General features: G+C 43.3%; 2 protein-coding genes across 5 annotated transcripts in view; both read left to right on the top strand.

Moving 5' to 3' along the window:
• Positions 1–19,151, top strand: part of GRK5 (G protein-coupled receptor kinase 5) — a 170,384-nt gene that overhangs the window by 6,695 nt on the left and 144,538 nt on the right. The gene's annotated exons all lie outside the window — the stretch shown is intronic.
• The window catches only part of BAG3 (BAG cochaperone 3), a 260,283-nt gene continuing 254,583 nt past the window's right edge, over positions 13,452–19,151 (top strand). The window contains exon 1 of the mRNA XM_075757775.1: positions 13,452–13,458. The gene's annotated coding sequence lies outside the window, so the exon portion shown is untranslated. The remainder of the gene's footprint in view (positions 13,459–19,151) is intronic.

The raw sequence follows: 19,151 nt of genomic DNA, 5'->3' as shown, positions 1-19,151 counted from the left end.
TATTCAGATTTGTTAATACAGATGTGCTCTGATCCTCACGAAGCCCAAAGCTGGCTGATAGGATGTAGGCAGGGTCCTTCTGCATGTGTACAGACAGAAGTTGTTTTCTTTTATTTAACCTTATGGATCTAGACACGTAACTGATTCTTCTCCTATGCTATCATTACGCCACTGTTAATCTGTGAATGACTTCTGGTTTGTATTGATCCAAAGAAAGCTACCGAAGCTCTCATTTAAGTGCAAGTAGTGGTGCTAAAGTCAATGGGATTATTTTCATGGTTAAAATATCTGTAAAATCATATCAGGATCCGTATTGGTGCATTGAAAAAGTTTTAAAGCAAATTATTTTATCAAAGCTGTTACTGTCTTTATAAAATATTAGTCAAAACCAACGAAATACACAAGAAATAAACAAGGATTCATCTTCCTTTACAGCTGGACAGGAAATATTACCCTTCCATCCTTTTTCTTTTTCCTTCTCCAATGCAAATGGGTGCTAAAGATCTAACTTGTGCTCATCTGAGATATTCCCCTGGATCTCTATTTCAAAAATATTCCATGTCCTGTATGAGTTTTCTGTGTGGCAGTGGGTAAGAAGAGAATTGATTGCTTCTCATTTTTTACAGGCATATAATCTAAACAATAGCAATATGATATAATCCTAATATTTCTTTAAGACCACAGGATGCGAAATTAAATTAAAGGGCCAGGAAAATAAAGAACCCTGTAGTTTGATTACACTCAGCTGGATTATCTTTGTAATTATTTTGCTTGGAGGATTTAAAAATGCATACTGCTTTGTGAGAAAGATTAGACAGGGAAACCAAAATTAAAGTAAACATTCTAAAGAAAATATTGCAAAGGTGATGGGTATGTTATTTCATTTTTTTAAAAAAATATATATCCATAGAGTTACTAGTTAAAATGAAAGGACGGAATAAAACCCAGGTGAGGGGGAAGATGGATGAGGCTGTGAAGTCTGTAGAACTGGCTCCGCTGCTTCTAGTTCATATAACGTCTCCAGATACAGTTGAAGAAACTGTCACAAGCATTTATTCAGGGAAGAAGGGCAGGCTATAAAAGGAGCAGAAATACACACAAGTACTCGAGACTCAATTCGGACCTGGGAGTGAATAATGCAAATAATATTAATGAAGGAAGGGCGGCTGTCTGTGCTCTAGCATGAAAATAGTTATTCACAGCTAACTTCTCAGTGGCACAGCGAAGGCTGAAAAATTTGTGTACCCATCATTTCCAGCGCCCAGAAGTATGTTTGCTATGCATGAGTAGTCCCATGGCCTTCATGGGGGTACTGCTTGGTGCCTGGAAATGCAGCTTGTTTGTGCTCAGGGTTCAGTCAGATCTCGCTGCTGCAATGCTGTTCCAGTCTGTACAGCTGCACCGATAGATCTGAAGCGAAACAAACTACTAGCAGCCATCAGGAAAGGCCTACTGTGTCATTTTGTCCCTTCTCCTCCATGCACTCTTTAAAGTTTGCAACAGTTGATATAAAAATGACTCAATTCATGGGTCTATCTCTCAAAGTTTTTTTGCAGTCCAAGAAATCTTGATTTTTCTGGTTAAGTTTTCCTTACTCTAATCTCCTTAATCGTCTAATCCTTTTTGTACAGTTTTCATCCTCCATTCTCGTCAGTTATCATCTTGCCAAGTTTAACAGGTTTTGTTCTTTCCTCCTTCCAGCTTGTCAGCTTGGATTGTCTACCTCCAGTTTCGTGCAGTCAGTCCTCAGGACAAGTTCCCTCCCAGCGGTGGGTTCCTAGGAGGTGGCCCTAGGGATGGAGTTGGTCCTGAATCCGCTCCTCATCCTGGCCCACCTTAAAAGCAGCTGAAAAATCTGGTTAAATGAGGAAGAACCTGAGGGCAGAGACAGTACTAAAGAGGGAATACATCAGGGTATTTGAGTAGTTTCCATCACTGAGGTTGCCTATGGAGTTCCCGCTTGCCCTGAGGTTGTTGAAGAGGCAGTTAGTAAGCAGTCACATCTATTTTTGCGTTGGTTGAGTATTCTCCTGGGTCCCATTGAATGCATGACTTCACTATGAGCTTGACTTTTCCTGGTAGGCTGAAGTTCTAGAAGTTGCCTTATTTTTGGTACAGTACCTCTTTTGCTTGACTACTCAAAGAGCCAATCCCTACCATGTGTCACCACGTAGCACGGTGACTTCTGGGATGCTGTTTACTTAGTCCCAATGCTCCTGGACTATTCCCTTATTCCTAGCATCATTCTCCCAGTGAATAAATTTGGATGGTTTTGTTTCCTCTCTCTGTTGCAGTAGTCTACATTTTTCTAGACCAAAATTCTTGTATTTTATTGTTCCCACTTTACTAATCTTTCTACTTTATTTTCCCTGTCCTCTGTTTTTGACACTGCCTTTGAATTTGAGAAGTCTTTGATGTACTGCTTAAGACATATTTAATTAGATTGAGTTAAATGTCAGTTTACTGGACACATCTATGGCTTTATGTATTTTCTTTCTTGTATTATCTTTGGTCAGTGTTTTAGTCTGTGACAAGGCTTCTATCTAAAATGACTGAAATTAGTTTGGTTTGTTCCACCCCCCCACCCCACCCCCCCATGCACATGTTATGAGAGACCTTCATGATTCTATAAGAAGTCTTCATTTACAGTGAAAGCTTTAGATTCTGCCTGACTGAGCGTGCTCCCTCATTTCTACCTAGTGTGTCCCAGGAAAGGGACTACCTGCCAGGGGAACGGAGAAACTCTGTGACGGTACGGTTGCGCTCACTTGGCAGCATCTGCAGACGGCACTGATGGAGGATCTCATCTTGCGAAAAAAGTGAAGAAGAGACAAATGCAGCTGGAAGAAGAGGAGATTCAGAAACAAACAGAAGATGTCAGTGATGCCAAGTGAAAACACCAGCAATGAGTCCTCTGTGGCATTTCTGTCAAAATACCCCTGTAGAAAGTGCAAGGGAACCGACGTGAACGAGATGATCTAGATTGGAACTAGATGATCTTTGAGGTCCCTTCCAATCCAAACCATTCTATGGCATCTTTAACAAGCAGATGAGTTGGGAAGAATGCATGCTAGGCTAAATCATAATTTAGCCAAGGTTGACAAAATATGTGGGAGATTTTATAGATATATTTCATATTGGTGCTGTTCAATGCTTATCATTTTTTTTTCTCTTAGGTTTGTGCTGATTTCATCTTCCCATTGCTTTCCTTCCTGCTCCCTCATAGATTTGGCTTTGTTTCTTACTGGGCATGAAGGTTAGATTGGGAATTCTGTTCAGCCAATGTGCCTTTTTCAATCTGTTTTAGTTTTGGTTGTTATAGATTATCTTTTTATTTCTTCCCAGTGCTCTGAGTCTCCATGAAGTTGGTTGTCTTTGATCCAGCAAGAAAGATTCTAGTGATAAGAAATCAGCAGGGTTGCCTTCTGTAGGGATGATCTTGCTATTTGCATGGCAAACCTTTCTCCAGCAGAAATCCAGTGAGACGACTTACCTCTGTTTTTGGTGAGAAGCATGGTACAACAATGCAATTGCTCACCCTGCAAGTTTTGCAGAGGAAATTTTACTTGGCTAACAGTTACGGAAAATGAAGCGAATCTGAACACTCAGCCTTAATCTTCTTACTATTAAAGGAAGAGTAGTTGTCCCGTGCAACATTTGGAATCAGTGAAAAAGCTTGCAAATCCAGGAGTTGGGACTAATCTATGAATAAACCCTTTCTGTCTCCCTCCATAGCAATTCCACATCTACACTTCATCTCTGAATCATGATTTGCTGTTTTCTCAGGACGCCAAGTTATAAATCATACATTGACTTAGAATTCCTTATGAAGCACACATCTGGGAAAGTTTGTGCTTTGTTATTTCACCAGCAGCTGAATTTTTAGGAAGAATTATCTAGATGACTTACGGATGATGTAAGCTTCTCTCAAGGTTACAGCACACCTTTCCTGGAAGCCTTGTGCGTTTCGTGTGTATCTCCTCTCATTGTTTGCTCAATGAGAGACACGGGAATGGTTCAGAAATTAAAAAAAACCCCACACTTTAGCTCTCTGGTTTCGAGAGCTGGTAACAGAACAGAAAAGCGTGTGGAGTAAAGCTCCTCCTTGCCACGTGCCATTGACTGGCACGGAATAGCAGCAGGTGCCTATGGAAAGGCACGGAAAGAATGGTCCTTCCCCACGCTTATCTCTTCAGCATCCCACACCAGGGACTTCCCGAGCAGGAGGTGGCTTTGCCCTATGGTACTTGAGAGGGATCTATCCGTTATGAATTTATTTAATTCATTTTTTGACCACATTTATAATTTTGGCCTGAGCAGCTTCCTGTGGCAATGAGTTCCATCATGTAACAAAAGCACGTGAACTTCCCCACATGTGTACTTCGTGAGGGACTCTCAGTTGATGTATGACTTATGTTTTGGCAACATCAGAAAGCAGTCACTGTGAAGATGTGAAAGTGTCTTGGAGGGGAAAGAAAGGGAATTATCCACGAATCGATCAAATAATTCTGTTGTGTGGTTGGGTTTTTCTAACATGTTGATTCTGCCCTAATTTCTTTTAGGTCTTTCTTAATTTATAACCCTTTACCTCATCCCATTAGCAGTCTTTCTCCAGGCAGAAAGGTCCAAGTCTATCACCTCTATCCCTTTGCATCTTCTAATTCTGTAACCTTTTCAAAATGGGTGACTGAAACTATACAGCGCGTGTGTGCACCGTGGGCAGTGGCACAGTGATGCTGACTGCTCCGTCCTTTGTTCTCGTCACTATCTTAACTTGATGTTTGTTTGCTTTTGGCCCCACTGTCATAAGCATTCATTATGGAGAGCAACCTCAGAAATTTGTCTCCAGAGCTGCAGTGTTTAATTTAAAGACCGTCCTTTGGTTTATTTAGCAAGAGTTGTTTTCCTTCATATGCAATACTGTGCTGACACAGAATTTAATCTTTGGTTTGTTTGGGTGTTGTTTTTTTTTTTTCCTATCTCTAAGTGATTCAATACTGCAACCTACTCCTGCAACTCTTTGCAGGCTGTTTGTGTTACAAGTGTCCTGAAGAAATTAATCTTGGCAGCAAATGTCATCTTGCTATTTATCTCTTTTCCAGACCGTTTATGAATACACTGAATAGTCTGAGTCCTACCACAGATCCGGTGCACCCCACTAGCTACCTTGTTCCACTCTCAAATTCTTACCCCTGATTTCCTATCTTGTCAACTGCTGCTGACTCACAATAGGGTCTCCTCTCCAGAAACAGTTTAGTTTCTTAAGTATTGTTGGTGAAGGTCACTACCAAAAAACCCACACCCCATTCAAGAGTCAAAAGTCACCTGCCCAAGCAGCTTTGACTGCAGCGAACTTCTTCCAGAGGTGGAGAAGAAAAGCAAAAACCTGTGAATGAGAAATGTTGGAATTTGCCAGCTGATGGCAGTATTTGAAGGAGCCATCCCTGTGACATCTGGTGATTGGCAAAAAACCCAGGGTTGCACCAAGGGCTGAAAGACGAGATCCCAGGTGAACACTGTTAAAATGGGCTCTGTTTGAACTTACCCATCACATCTCTGACCATCTGAAGCTATTGTAAGGTCAGTGATCACTCCTCCATGGAGAAGCATGATATGTGCCAGTAGGCCACTGACCACAACGTGCTTAAAAAAATAAACCCAACCCAAACCTCCCATCCTGCGAATCCTGGAAGCGGGGGTGGGGGGGAAGGAAAGGTGGTTTCAGGTAATTATACTTCAGGGCCCGTACACTAAATACTTGCCTCTGTCCATGCATATGGGTACAGGATCAGCCTCTTTCATCAGATGGCCTAATCTGTGATCTCTAGAAGGTCTCAGGATGTTTGTTGCTCTGGCTCATGCAGACCTCCAGCTGCAAAATGTTTATTTGGCTGTGAAAAGTCTATGAAGTAACAAGCTTTGATGGATTCAGCATATTGTTTTCTCTTCCTTTTTTGGGATGCTGTTTTCCTCCAGCTTTCACGGGGAACACATCTCTCTTTTCTGTACATCACAAATATTAGATGCTTGGAGTGGCTGCCAATGTGCGTAGCAGCGGTGTGAGCCATGCTCTGCAACCCTTTCGTGGCAGTCTGCACCGCAAACAGATTGCCTAAAAATAATGGCGCAATATGACTGCACAACACTTTAATGTTTAACCTTGCTATGATTTCAAGTTGCTAATAGTTTATTCTTGCTCATTACCAGTTTACAGGTTGAATAATACCATGACACTGGGATTATTCATGGAGTCAAGTGAAGGAAGTAAACTCTGACTTCATGAGCATAGTTGGGAAAGCAGATAGAGAAATATATTATTTCTTGAATGACCTCTCTAAGACCTCCTTGTGGTAATTGGTATAAACAAACTGGTAATTGGAAAGTTTAGAATAAATAGAAGGCAGCTTTTTAAAACTTATGCATGTGCTATGTAAATGACCCTTCCAAAATGAAGCTCAAGTCTATATGTTACAAATCCTTTGCAAGGAGATTGTTTGAATATATTTTTAAGCAAACATTTATCAGCTGTGTGATGGCATGAGGCTTGTTTAGAAGCCCAGAAATGTTTTACAAGGTGAGGACAGAGCATGCTTTTGTTTGAAGTGTCTGGCCTAAATTTTCAAAAATACTTAGTGATTTCTTTTTATATTTTGTTTTTTAAATACAATGAGTTGGGAAGGAATTAAAATTGGGAATGAAATCCTGGATATTAAACTGTGTTAAGATGTATATTCTGTGCAAGGAAGAGCCAAATGCGAGAGGTCTGGCATGTTTCTAGGGCCAGGCACTGAGGAGGGCAGGCAGCGAAGCTTTGATCTCTGCCCTTTGTTAATCTTTGCGCTCGAGGTTATCGCTCAGATGTTAGGATACGGCATCACGTTTCAAAAGAGGAGGCATAGGTGTCCTGGTTTTGCCTGGAATAGAGTTAATTTTCTTTCTAGTAGCTGGTGTAGTGGTGTGTCTTGGATTTAGGATGAGGATACTGTTGATAACACGCTGATGTTTTAGTTGTTGTCACGCAGTCCAGGACTTTCCAGCTTCTCACACTGCCCTGCCAACAAGAAGGTGGGGGGTGCCCAAGAAGCTGGGATGGGACATGGCCAGGACAGCTGACCCAAGCTGGCCAAAGGGATATTCCATGCCATATGATGTCGTGCTCAGTATATAACTGGGGGGGGTTGGCCAGGAGGTGGCATGGCTCAGGAACTAGCTGAGCATTGAGTCCTGGTGGTGAGCAATTGTGCTGTGCATCACTTGTTTTGTATATTCTTTTACCATTATTATTATTATTAATTATTCTCCTCTTCCTTTTCTGTCCTATTAAACTGTCCATCTCAATCCATGAGTGTTACTTTTTTCCAATTCTCTGCCCCATCCCACTGGAGGGGCGCAGTGAGCGAACAGCTGTGTGGTCGTTTTAGCTGCCAGCCGAGTTAAACCACCACAGAAGGCTGCAACGCTGCCCGCGTGAATCTGCTAGTGCAGGTGCAAGCTGAAGATGCCATCCTGTAAAAACCAAAGCAGGTAAATAAATTTCAGATGTGAACAGTCCCGTAAGATGAACATTTTGTTGACAGAGGCAATTTGAGTGTTTGCTGATCAGTGAAAGTAAATGCTTCACATACCTGTGGGGGAAAAAACATCTTTTAATCTGGGTTGACTGCAAATCACGATGAATGTGTGTTTTAAAAAACACAAGTGATGTATTAACTTCACTAATATCTCCTTGCAGATGAAGCTTTGTTTGATCCTAGTAGGTGAAGTTCAGCTGGAGGATAAAGCTATTTTTTAGGATTGCATAATTTTGCAAAGGAGAGATTTTTGCTCTTTATAAGTCTTGTTGTTTTCCTCTGGGGAGGGGGCAAAGGGAGAGGCACAGCTTGGTTTGGTTTAAGAGAATGTGAGGAAATGGCATCTTCCAATAAATACAGACTTTATTGAAGTTGAATACTGTGACAAATAGTTTGGATTTAGAACTTTGGATTTGGTATGTAAGCAGAGCAACTCCACTGAGATTTGTGAGCATTGCTAAGATTAATGAAATATAATTTGTAAAGAAGGGCAATGATTCACTGAGTAAAAATAGGCAACATCTTAAAGAGCTTGTAAACACAGCTATTAATTTTAGGACTAGAATCTTATACTCTTTGTCTTAGTCTGAGAATAATGCCACTGCACTCCATGATATTATTCAGTAGGTACAAATTCAGCTCTTAAATAGATTTTTAAATAGATTTTCAAAAGCGGCCACAGTTGCGTTTTTGTTTGCATGTTTTGTCTATCCTTTGAAATATCTTTATGATACTTTCACTCTGTAAAATATTAATCTCTTCCATTTTAAGCCATCTTCTACACCACAAACCCTGCTCGATACATTTGCTGCAGTCAGTTAGTAATAACAATTCCAAAAGGAGCCACAGCTGATGTGCCCCTCCTTTTCATAGACTCATAGAATGGTTTGGGTTGGGAGGCATCTTAAAGCCCATCCAGTTGCAACCCCCTGCCATGGGCAGGGACACCCTCCACTAGCCCAGGTTGCCCAAAGCCCCATCCAACCTGGCCTTGAACACTGCCAGGGATGGGGCATCCACAGCTTCTCTGGGCAACCTGTGCCAGTGCCTCACCACCCTCACAGGGAAGAATTTCTTTCTAACATCTAATCGAAATCTCCCCTCCTTCAGCTTAAACCCATTATCCCTTGTGCTATCACTACCTACCCTTTCTACCTACTTACCTCAGGGTTTTGCAGTCTAGAAAGTACTCCTTGGTGTGAGTCACTAAAAAAATCCTGTGATTATTTTTTTCCTTTTTTTTTCCCCTCCTCAATGCTGATTGTGCTTTAGGCTTAGTCCGATGCTGCACTTCACTCTTGATTTGAAGGAAGGGGAATGACTCTCCTCTTCTCTTTCATAACCTCAGGTCTTGTAATTTTTATTCATTCTTTTCAGTGTCAGAGAGAAGCTTTCTTTGGCTCAATGCAGCTTTGTGGCGATCTTCCCAACAGCTCCTGTCTTATTCCACTGTCTTGATCCTCTGCATGAAGCATACATGTTTTCTTTCCAAAGAAGGAAACCTTGAAATTTGGGCAGGAGCCAAAGGCTCAATTCAAGCTCAAAGGTATTAATTTTTATTTAATGGAACACAGCAAAATCACCATCATTTTCTATTGAACCCACTGTCCATGAGTATCTCTTTTTTTTTTTTTTTTTTTTTTTTTTTTTTTAAGCTATAAGCACAAGAAAACATATTTGGGTGTCAGCTCCTTTCACTTCTGACAAATAACCCAAAGACCCATCTTACTGCTTATGCAGGAATATTAATCGCCTTGTGCCAATGAGGTGAGCACAGAGATCACAAATACAGTTTGCTGTGGTGTGTCTGCATCAGCGACCGTGCCATGCTGGAGCACGCAGGTGGTGGGGCAGAGCAGGTGTAGAGACTCACCTGAAAGTCCATGGAAAGTTAGAATCGTGAACAACGTGAAGAGTGTTGCAAGTTTGCTTTCCATCTTGGGCTGCAGCTGATGTGCACTGGCACTGATGTGAGCCTTGGCCACTGTCTTACTTGCCTTGTGTATCTGGTGTTCTTTAAAACACTAAATACACCTTTTTTTCCCTTTTCTTTCTTTCTTTTTTTTTTTTTAAATTCCTTTGGGAAGTGGACAGATATAACCAGAGCCACAGCCCTGTGTGAAGTCTGTAGGTTTTTTGAATTTTCTCCTCAACTTTTCTATTTACTGTTTTTACCATTCTTGCAGGGTCCTGAACCTTTATTTTTAGGCTAAAGACAAGAATCCATTAACTCATCTCTATACAGTAACCTGCCTATAGAAAGGATCAATCTAGTTGACTAGACAGATATCCGGATATTTAAACCGTAATCAAATGCCTCGACTTCCATGACAAAATCTGTAACAACTGGCATAGACCTGATGGTAATTTATGCTCTGACTCTACCTTGTTTTTAAAAATGAAGCAGTGTTATTTGACAAGCAGCTTGCTTTCTGGCCAGGGGTATTCCACACACCGACCATTACAACATAGTGAGAAGTGATGGGAATTTCCACCAGGACGTGACCCGTGATTGTGAACATGCTGTCATTTATAAACGTTCCTGTCTGTAGCTATCTGTGTCTGCCTGCGGTGTTATTTTGCATGGTTTTCATGAAGAAGTAATACTATTGTGTATCTTCTAGTATTGCAGAGGCTTATTCCTTTGCCTGGCTGTGCTCGGTTTAGAAATTGTTTGGAAACGGCCTTTTCTCTGGTAACTATTTAATCAGAATCGAAACATTCATCACATTGCTGTGCAGCCATGCAGGGGCTGTAAGGTGTTCCCGAGTGCTGTGGACTTGGCACCTCTGCGGTGCCTTGCAGAGAAGCACGCCAAACACGGATAGCTCGCTGCCCTGGCTCCGCAAGGCAAAGAAAACACAGTTTCAGGTGAGTCCCTCTCGCCGCCGTAGGGGTTAGCAAAGACCGGGCTGTGACTCAGGGCTCGTCCTCCTCTGCAGCAGCTGTACAGCCCCTGCCCCTCCCTCCAGCTGAATATTAAAGCTGTAATCCAATCCTTGGTGGATTTAATTCCTGTTTCTTTGTCCCGGCTTTATTTGCAAGGCAAACCTAGCTGCGTGGGGATTGTCCAGTGCTTCGAGTTGTTCGAGTGTTTGCAGCCCTCTCTAATTTTGAGTAAAGCTACCCGAGAGGATGCTGTAACTGCTGTCGCGCAGCACGCTCTGGCGTAGGCTCTGCACCCTTCGCTGCCAGCCCGGGAAGGGGCGAGGTGAGAGGGCTCGCTGGAGAACAAGAAACTTCCAGGCCTGGGAGATGTAGCAGGGACCTGCAGCTGTTTAAGAGGGGGCTGGGGTCAGTAAGAAGGTGAGCAATTTTCTAACCATGAGTAAACGCTGCACCTGGAAAGAGGAAAGGACTCAGGAGGCTGAAACCGTAGTGGGAGCTGGCCACCGAGCTCCGTTTTGTTGTGTATCCCAGCACTGGCATATAAGACTTTCTTTTCTTTTTTTTTTCATCTCGTAAGTCATGACAGACAAGGCTAGAGAACAAGAGAATGGTCTTTACCACCGGTTAGCTTTGCGCGTCTGAGTCAACTGTTTAATCTTTCATGGTCAAAATCTCTTCTGCGACAGAGCTATACTCTGTAAAGCAGCTCAAGGATCTAATAAAGGGGGTATTAATGCAGGTGTTCCTGTTGCATGGAAAACATAGAATATGCAGTTAATTTCCCTTTTGCTGTAGAGCTGCATGTGGTTTTTATTTTCTGTGTCTAAATCAGCATATTTCATTTGTTTTGCAGTAATTTGCAGTACATGGATCAGTGTATTCTACAGTAACTTACCCTAATTATTCAGGACTCATCCCCTATTTAATTGGTACGACTAATTTTTTGGCTTGGTTCTTCTATTAGCCGTGCCCTATAAGGAAGTAAAAAAAAAAAAAAGCAGGTTGTCATTAATTATCTTATGGAGCAATCATGATTAATGCCACAGTAATGTCCAAGCAGATCAAGGAACATTCCTACAGCTGACACCCAGGCAAACTTCCCTTCGAAGTCACTGTAGATGTTGGCTGACTGAGAACCTCAGGACTATGCCCAGATCTTTCTTTCTTCTCAAGATTAGGTAATCCAAGTGAATTCTTTCTGCTTCTTCATGATATTTTTTTGAGATGACTGCTTGCTTTGTTGTAGCACATCATATTCTTTCTGAGACACTGAAAGCAAGCACGCCTCACATTTTCTTTTCTTCTTTTCACAAGTATCCTTATCTGATCACCAAAATTTGTACTTTTTCTTTATAGGACTGGCTTAATTAAATTCTTGAAAGTTTTCTGAAAGCTTTTGAAAGTCCTGTTTGTCTTCTAAATTTTGGGCTGCTCTGTGCTTACACGTGCAAGGGAATGTGTGCATACCTTAAAATTGGTGATAGTATCTTCCTGCAAAGTTTACAATTTTACAGTAAACTCATATATTTTGCATTCAGCAATAGTTAAGAGACGGCAGCAGAATACAGGTCCCTTGAGACCTGCCGAACATCGCACTCGCTAATCTCAGCTCCCAGTTGTAGTGGGCATTTGCAGTCCACGAGGTTAATTCATTTTATTTTACCTCTTGACTATAACCTGCCGAGAAAGTTGTCCTCTCATGCAGCAAACTTCTGCTCGTGTGAATTCTTGCAAACATTTCTGCAACTGTGAAAGTGTTTTACCGCAGTTGCCGTGACGTGATGTTGTAGGAAAAAAGCGTATGTTGGTTGTAGAGAGCTGCTTGTTTCCTACAGACAATTTACCCAAGCAGATTAAGATCTGAGATTTTCCAAAACGTAAGTATGATAATACAGTGAAAAACAAGGGCTCCTGCTACTGTGGCTACCTATTCAACTCACAACTAAGTTGAGGTGGAACATGCTGGCTGCCCTGTACAAGAGCAGTGGGATTCAAATGCTTGTTGGAAAACAAAGCCATTTACATGGAAAACAAAAGAACTTCTCTGGAAAACACTGAAGAAGTAACTGTTACGTGGGAACCCACAGCTTCTCAGGACCCCCCCCCTTTTTTTTTTTCTTTCCTCTTATCCATACCTAAAAATTTATCCAAGTGTATAAATCCTCCATGATATTATGCTCCAAACAATAAAGCTTCTTCCTCCCATCGAACTACTTTAAAATATTTTGGCTCTGTAGGAAGCAAAGAGGTAAAATGTATCTGCACTTTTTACAAAAAGTAGCAGAAATGAGTACTGTGAGACACTGTTGCAAGTGGGAAGGCCAGCTGAAATGGCCCACTCCAGCCAAAAAAAACCCCCCAAAAACCCAAACAAAACAAAAAAACCCCACCACCAAAACAAACCGAAAGTCAATGTGCACCCTGAGACAAATGGCTTCAAAGCTAAACCTAATAATCTGATGATGTGCGTGCGTTCCAGCAACACAGGTCGCACACTGAAACAGTAATGTAGGCTTTCGCTGTCAGCTGCCTTGACATTTCCCTCATGCTTTTCAGGTGCATCTACAAAATTGCAATCAAAGTACTTGGTGGCAAAATTAATAAGTCAAAGATTAATGAAGCAGAAGTGAGTCACACTTGTGACATGGTTTTTCACTCGCGCTGATGTTTCTCCTGGTCGCAGCAGGTGACCGACTGCTCGCGCTGAACAGTGGTGACCCCTCGCATCGCGTGTGGAAGGTACAGAAGGAAGCGAAGAACAGGTTGGCTTCATTAACAGCCTCTTCTCTGACGAGGGGGTTTTTGGGGGCACTGGAAAAAGTCAGGACTCTGCAAGTCCTGGGGAAAGGTTTTGGACAAACAGCGTCACCTCTACCGTAGATGACTCGGGCATTGCAGTGCTTTCCAGGGTCCACAGAGCAATGACCATCCTGCTGGTCACGCACTTAGGGGAGATTTAAAACCTCGTGCTGGGCAATAGACTCCCGGCACGGTACAGCTCCAACTAAACGAGACAAACACGGCCAGGCTGTCTCCCGATCCATGGCGCGAGGCTTTTCCCTTCTCTTGCAGTAGGAAGTATGGGACAAAGCCGTTGCACTGAGCTTCCACCCTGCTGTCTCTTCCCCGTGTTATGTCCCAGTCCGTGATCCTGGACAGTGCCGGCATCTACTGCAGAGCGCCGTGGCTCTCCCCTCCTTTGCTGGCACTGCTTCTCTTCTGCTGCCTCGCAAAGAGCTGGAGCAAAGCACGGCCGATGGGCCTGTGGGATCAGCCGTGGCCTTCGTGGCTTCCGGGAGAGGAACAGGTGAAGGAAGGTTCAGTGCTGGGTGCGTTGTCCCATGCCCTGGGGTTTGAGGGAGATAGTATTGTACCTGCTGCAGCTTCGGTTGTGCAGTACAGTCCCTTAGGGACAGGTCCCAGCTCCCCAGGGAGGTCAGGTTGGCCAGGTCAGAGGGAGGGAGTAGAAAGAAGGAAGAGAGAAAGTTTTGAGACCTCAAACAACAAAACTCAAGATTCTGCTTGTTCCTGGTCTGGGAGGTTTAATAGTGTCACCGTATTTAGTGGGTTGTGCCCGTGCACATGTTACTAGTTACGGTTCGTTACCACGCTGGCTTCTGTGAGGCTGTATCAAATACTGGTACATAATTTAAAAAAAAAAAAAAAAAAAGTGGTGATAGTAAGTTTTATTTGCAACTTGCTCTTTTAAATGGATTGAACGTTTTCAGACAGTTTAGTAATGTTAGGGCTAGCTAAGCTTTAAATCCTCACAGGTGTCTCCCTGTGATCTGTATGGATTGTGAATGTATGGCTCCCAGCAATAATTACTGCTCGTGAAATATGGGAGTAATAAATGTCTCCAGTTAGCAGCAAACTGAAGGCCATATTTTAAATAGTAAGAATATTGTTTGAACTCCCATAAGGGTAACAGCATGTATCTGTAGACTTGGTTAATAAATAATTATGGTGTAAAATTAAACATATGGAAAATACTTCCTTTTCTGTTTTCTGATTTATAACTTAATTTAAACATTTAGGAACAATGTTCTTTACTGCAAAGGCAAATAACTTGTGTACGGATGGGTTATTAAAGATATTTGATTTTCATCTATGAATATGAATTTGTTCCCTAACCCTTTATGCTTGGGGAAATGTATACATATGAACGGTTCATCTTGCTTCAAAGCAGAACTTACGTGACTTCAGAGTCAGCCTCTGAAAGGTGACTCGCAAGCGAAATCTGTAAGACTTTCAAGAATTCATCTTAAATCGTTGTTCCATGAGGCAATCATCCGCAAGTCAGGCTGTTTTAAGGGCTAGTCTGGGACCTGTTTCCAAAGTACATGAACACCAGTAGGTTTTGCCAGTTGGCAGCCTGGGACCCAAAATACCTGTTAATTCTTAGTGCAAGTACACCATGCTACAGTCTGTGATTTAGAAGTTAGTGTTTGCAAATCATTTATGAAAACTTTCTTTTGTTTTATCTTGTAAAACTTCATAATTCAGCTGCTGCCCAGGGTGTTGTTAAGTTTGAGGGTATTAAGTGCTGCAACGGTTTTGTTTTAAAATCACAGTTTTAATGTGTTTTAGGTGTGTTTGGAACTCCAAAAGCATTCTCAGAACATGGAACGGTTCTCATTACCAAAACTGAAGTTGAAATAAACTGTGGGTTTTGTGTTGTTGTTGTTTTTTTTTGTTTTTTGTTTGTTTGTTTGTTTGTTTGTTTTTTGCTGTTTTTTTTTAAAGTAATGCAGCTCAGGCTATGGCTTGCTATAAAATCTTTCAAGTTGAGGGAATGTAACAGGCTTCCAGACTCAGGAAAAAAATTTTTGATGCTACTGATGTGGAAGAGGGGATCCTTTTTAAAATACTTTAACATCTGTTTTACTGGCATTCTGGCATCACTACCTTACATTACTCCATGTCAAGTCTGGGAATTATTTTATTTGGTTTAGTATATGTATTTGTGCAGGTCACTGCACCTCCTGTTTATGAGTGATACCATAGACTGGGTTTCTTAGCCTAAGCGTGCCTAAGACAAATACCAGTGGAGCCTGATGGAAAATGTACAGCCTTAATAGATGTGCTGTTATGCCCTGTTGAATTTTGTTGTTGTATTTATTTTGCTCAGAAAGAGAAAACAAGTAATTAGCCAAGAAAGCTCACAGCTGCATAGCGTACTCCCCTCTCTCCTATATACACACAGTCTATTGGTATATACAAAACTGGCAGTAATGAAACATAAATAGATCCTTTTCCTATGTGGAGAAGAATTTTAGCATTGAATGCGAATGAAAGCAATAGAATTTTTTGGAGATCCTAGTTATTTGGGCTCCCCGTTTGGATTTTGGGCTCCAAAGCCCTTTGTGGTTCCATACACAGTGTGATGTCTCCATGGGTTTGCCTGGGATTTTTTTGGTTTATGTGTTTGTTTAAACGCGTCAGGAGATGGGATCCTGTTTGTGGATTTCCGTAGCCACATTATTTGCTGCAAAAATCTAGGTTTGTGTTGAAGTTCCTGTTTCTAGGTGGCTAGGGTTGTTAAAACCCTACCCTGAGGCTTCTCAAGCCTCAGCTGGAGGCATCTGGTATGGCACTTGCCCGATGTTAGAAAAACCCTGAAATCATCGTTCCGAGATGAATCGGTCACCTCTGGGTCGTGTCAGAGGGTACTTCATTCTTATGCCTGCGAATGGCGGTTAAAGGAGCCGGCACTGTTAACCCTGGTCCCTCGTGGGGCTGGACCACCACTGGGCTGGCTGAAGGTGTGCGTTGCCCACCCCCAGCCTCCGACCAGCCCTTCGGTGGGATGGAGGTGAAGCTGGCTGAGCTCTGCTGCCTCGTGAGGGGCGATGCAGCCCGGCCTGTGGTGCCGGCTGCCGGTGTGAAGAAGTGCTGTGACTCAGTTGGCTGTCAAATATGAAGTGAATTTCATCTTCTTTCTGAAAGCACTGTACCCTGGGAGCGAAATTACTTTCTCCACCCAAAAAACTCCAGGAGAAACCTTTCTTCGCAGAGATGCTTGAACAGGCAGCTGCATCCCCTCCACGTGCCTAACCTCCTTCTCCTCCCATGGATTTCAGGTGGCATCTCCGGTGTGCTCTGCTCCCAGCAACCACCCCTTGTTCTGGTATCAAAGCTCCTCTTCTTCCTGGCAGCCATGGAGCTTCCACCCATGAAATCATGACTTTCCACCCCTAAGATCAAAGCTAGGTCCCAGCTTCTTTTGCTGTCATCTCCCTCCCGTTTTAACTTCTCGCCTCAGTTCCTAAAACCAGCGTTGCAGGGGAGGCTTGGCAGGCTCCGAGCAGTGCCTTTCGGCACTGTGCTATCGCCCGCGCGCTCCTCCACGGCACCTGCACCTCTCTCTCTCTCTCTCAAGCTAAAATAGGCACCCACTCGCAGACCTGGCCGTACACCAGGTCTCGGCCATTGGCAGTCACGTCTGTTTTGTTCTCTCCTGCTTCTCTGTGAAAAATGCCATCACGTCCTCTGTCCTTTCTTCCCCCGTGGTTACTCTCAAGTTTATTGTTTCGAGAAACTAATGAGCGCTGCAATGAAGTCGTGGCATTTATCTCTATGCCTCCGTAGCGTTTCTGGTTAGAGATGCCTCGCGTTCCAGGCGTAGCAGGATCTTCACCGTGGTGCCCTGTGCTCTTCAAGACCTTGAATAAAATTCACGTAGACTTTCTGCATTTTATTTTAAAAGGGGGAAAGGCGATTTGGCTTCAGATAAGACAGGATGAATTGGCTTACATAGACTGCATGAAATGTGGCAGAATCCTACCCTTCAATACCCTCCCAGTAGGAACAAGCTAATGAATTCCCCATTGCTGTTCTCATAGAGCAACTCAGAAGAAAAGAGTTTTCACATTTAGTTTTCTTTCTAATTCTTCTGTGCTTTTTTAACAATTACCTTTCTGTTCAGGCAGTCCCTTGGCATCAATAGGAAACCTTCTATTTGAACACCTTTGAGAAGTTCTCGCAAGTGGTTAGGGAAGTGCTAGCCCAAGCTCAGCCACATCTTTCCCATTATCTAGCGGAACCCCCTCCTTCAGACTTTCTGTACACTGCGTGGAATTTCCTCTTCTGTCTGGCCGAATTTTTGGAGAGCCTTAAACATTGGCAGTGGCTCTGCAAAATTTTTCTGGGGAACTTGGTAGAAGTTGAGCTGAAATGGTGAATTATAATGAAAGAACACAACATCGCGTCATTCCCCGTGAGACTTGGTTTCTGTTGTCGCTCTGCCAGCATTGTGGCTCTGTGTGCGTACCTGGGGCTGCCGGACCCCCAGCTCCGCAGAGCCGCTCTCGGTCAGTCCCTGGAGGTTTGGGCTCTTGAGGCTTAAACAAAATGCCCTTGTTTCGGAAAGCCTTCCTTTTCCAGGATGTGCACTAGTAGACTGCAGCAGGGAGGTTGGGGGTAGCTTATAGACAATGATAAATTCTCAAGAGGTCTTTTCTTCCTATAGGCAGGGCTATAGTATACAGGAATCATTAAACTGGCCCCCAAACTGTACGCATTTAGCGGTGACAAATCTGAAAGGTACTGGTGACTAAGTTAGATAAACTTTGAAATGCCTAATTGTTCTGTTTTTCAAACGCGCCCTCACAGTAACGTTCAGTGCTTTAATAACAGTTTCCTTAGAAAGTTCAAAATGTTTTATATGTCACGATGCCAGAAAAAATAACTTGTAGGGAAACAAAACAAATATGTAATTCTTAATGGGAAAGGTCACTTTTCTATCCCTTCCTCCTACCTGCTGGCAACAGTTGTTTAACTGTGTGTGTTTGGCCATCCGAAGTGGTGCCCCCTCAAACTTTTCTGTCTGCCTCTCCCTTTTGGCATGGAGAATTTCGGTCTCTTATCGTAACCCTGGGTTCCTTTGTGTACGTGGAAACAGCTGTTGCCACATATTTATCGTGAAGTCGCGAGCAGCCACGCTGCGCAGCCCCGCAGCGGCAAGGAAAGCCTCGCTGGCCGCAGCGGAGAGCCGTAGCGTGGGGGCAATCCTGGGTGCGTCAGTCCCCGCACGGCTCCCGGAGCCTTATCTCGCCGGGAGCGGGGCCATGCTGCAGGGAGCTCTCGCTTTGTTTTCTGCCTTCAGTGGGCTCGCGTCCCTACCAAAGCTTTGGACCTAAAGCGCAGGCACGCAGTCACGTAAGAGAAAAGCATCAGGGAAATGTGGGGTCGGGGATAAGATGAGGACGTAGGCTGGTGTTGAGATCTTAATGGTGCGTGCTTGGCTAGCTGATAAGGTGGCTGAAGCCTAATCAGAGAGCGGCCAGTCGGCTGTTCTGGGGGACGTTCGATGTCCCCGGGACACAATGGGAGGGGAATCATGTGCTCGCACGCACACAGAGAGAGGAAGCCTCCACTTGACACAGTGGATATTTTTGCATGTAGTTATTTTCTTCCAGTTTCGCCACTGCGTGTTGGCAAAGAGGCTGCGGATCTCTTTAAAAGTAGTGGGAGGAAGTGAAGTTACAGAAAGGAATCAAAATGGCTAATCACTGACTAGCTGTATTTGCATACGGTCTCTGTATGACATGGCTGTTATGCGCACACACATACACACATAGAAATACGCAGTCAGCTATGTACTGGGAATTTCGAGTGGTTTCAGCCATTAGTGCAAAGGGACTAATTCTCTGAAATTCCTGGGGGAGACACCAGTAGGCTTTTCCCAGC

The sequence above is a fragment of the Balearica regulorum genome, chromosome 7 (assembly GCF_011004875.1).
Source record: "Balearica regulorum gibbericeps isolate bBalReg1 chromosome 7, bBalReg1.pri, whole genome shotgun sequence".
Taxonomy (NCBI): Eukaryota; Metazoa; Chordata; class Aves; order Gruiformes; family Gruidae; genus Balearica; species Balearica regulorum.
This window is presented reverse-complemented; position numbering and strand designations above follow the sequence as displayed.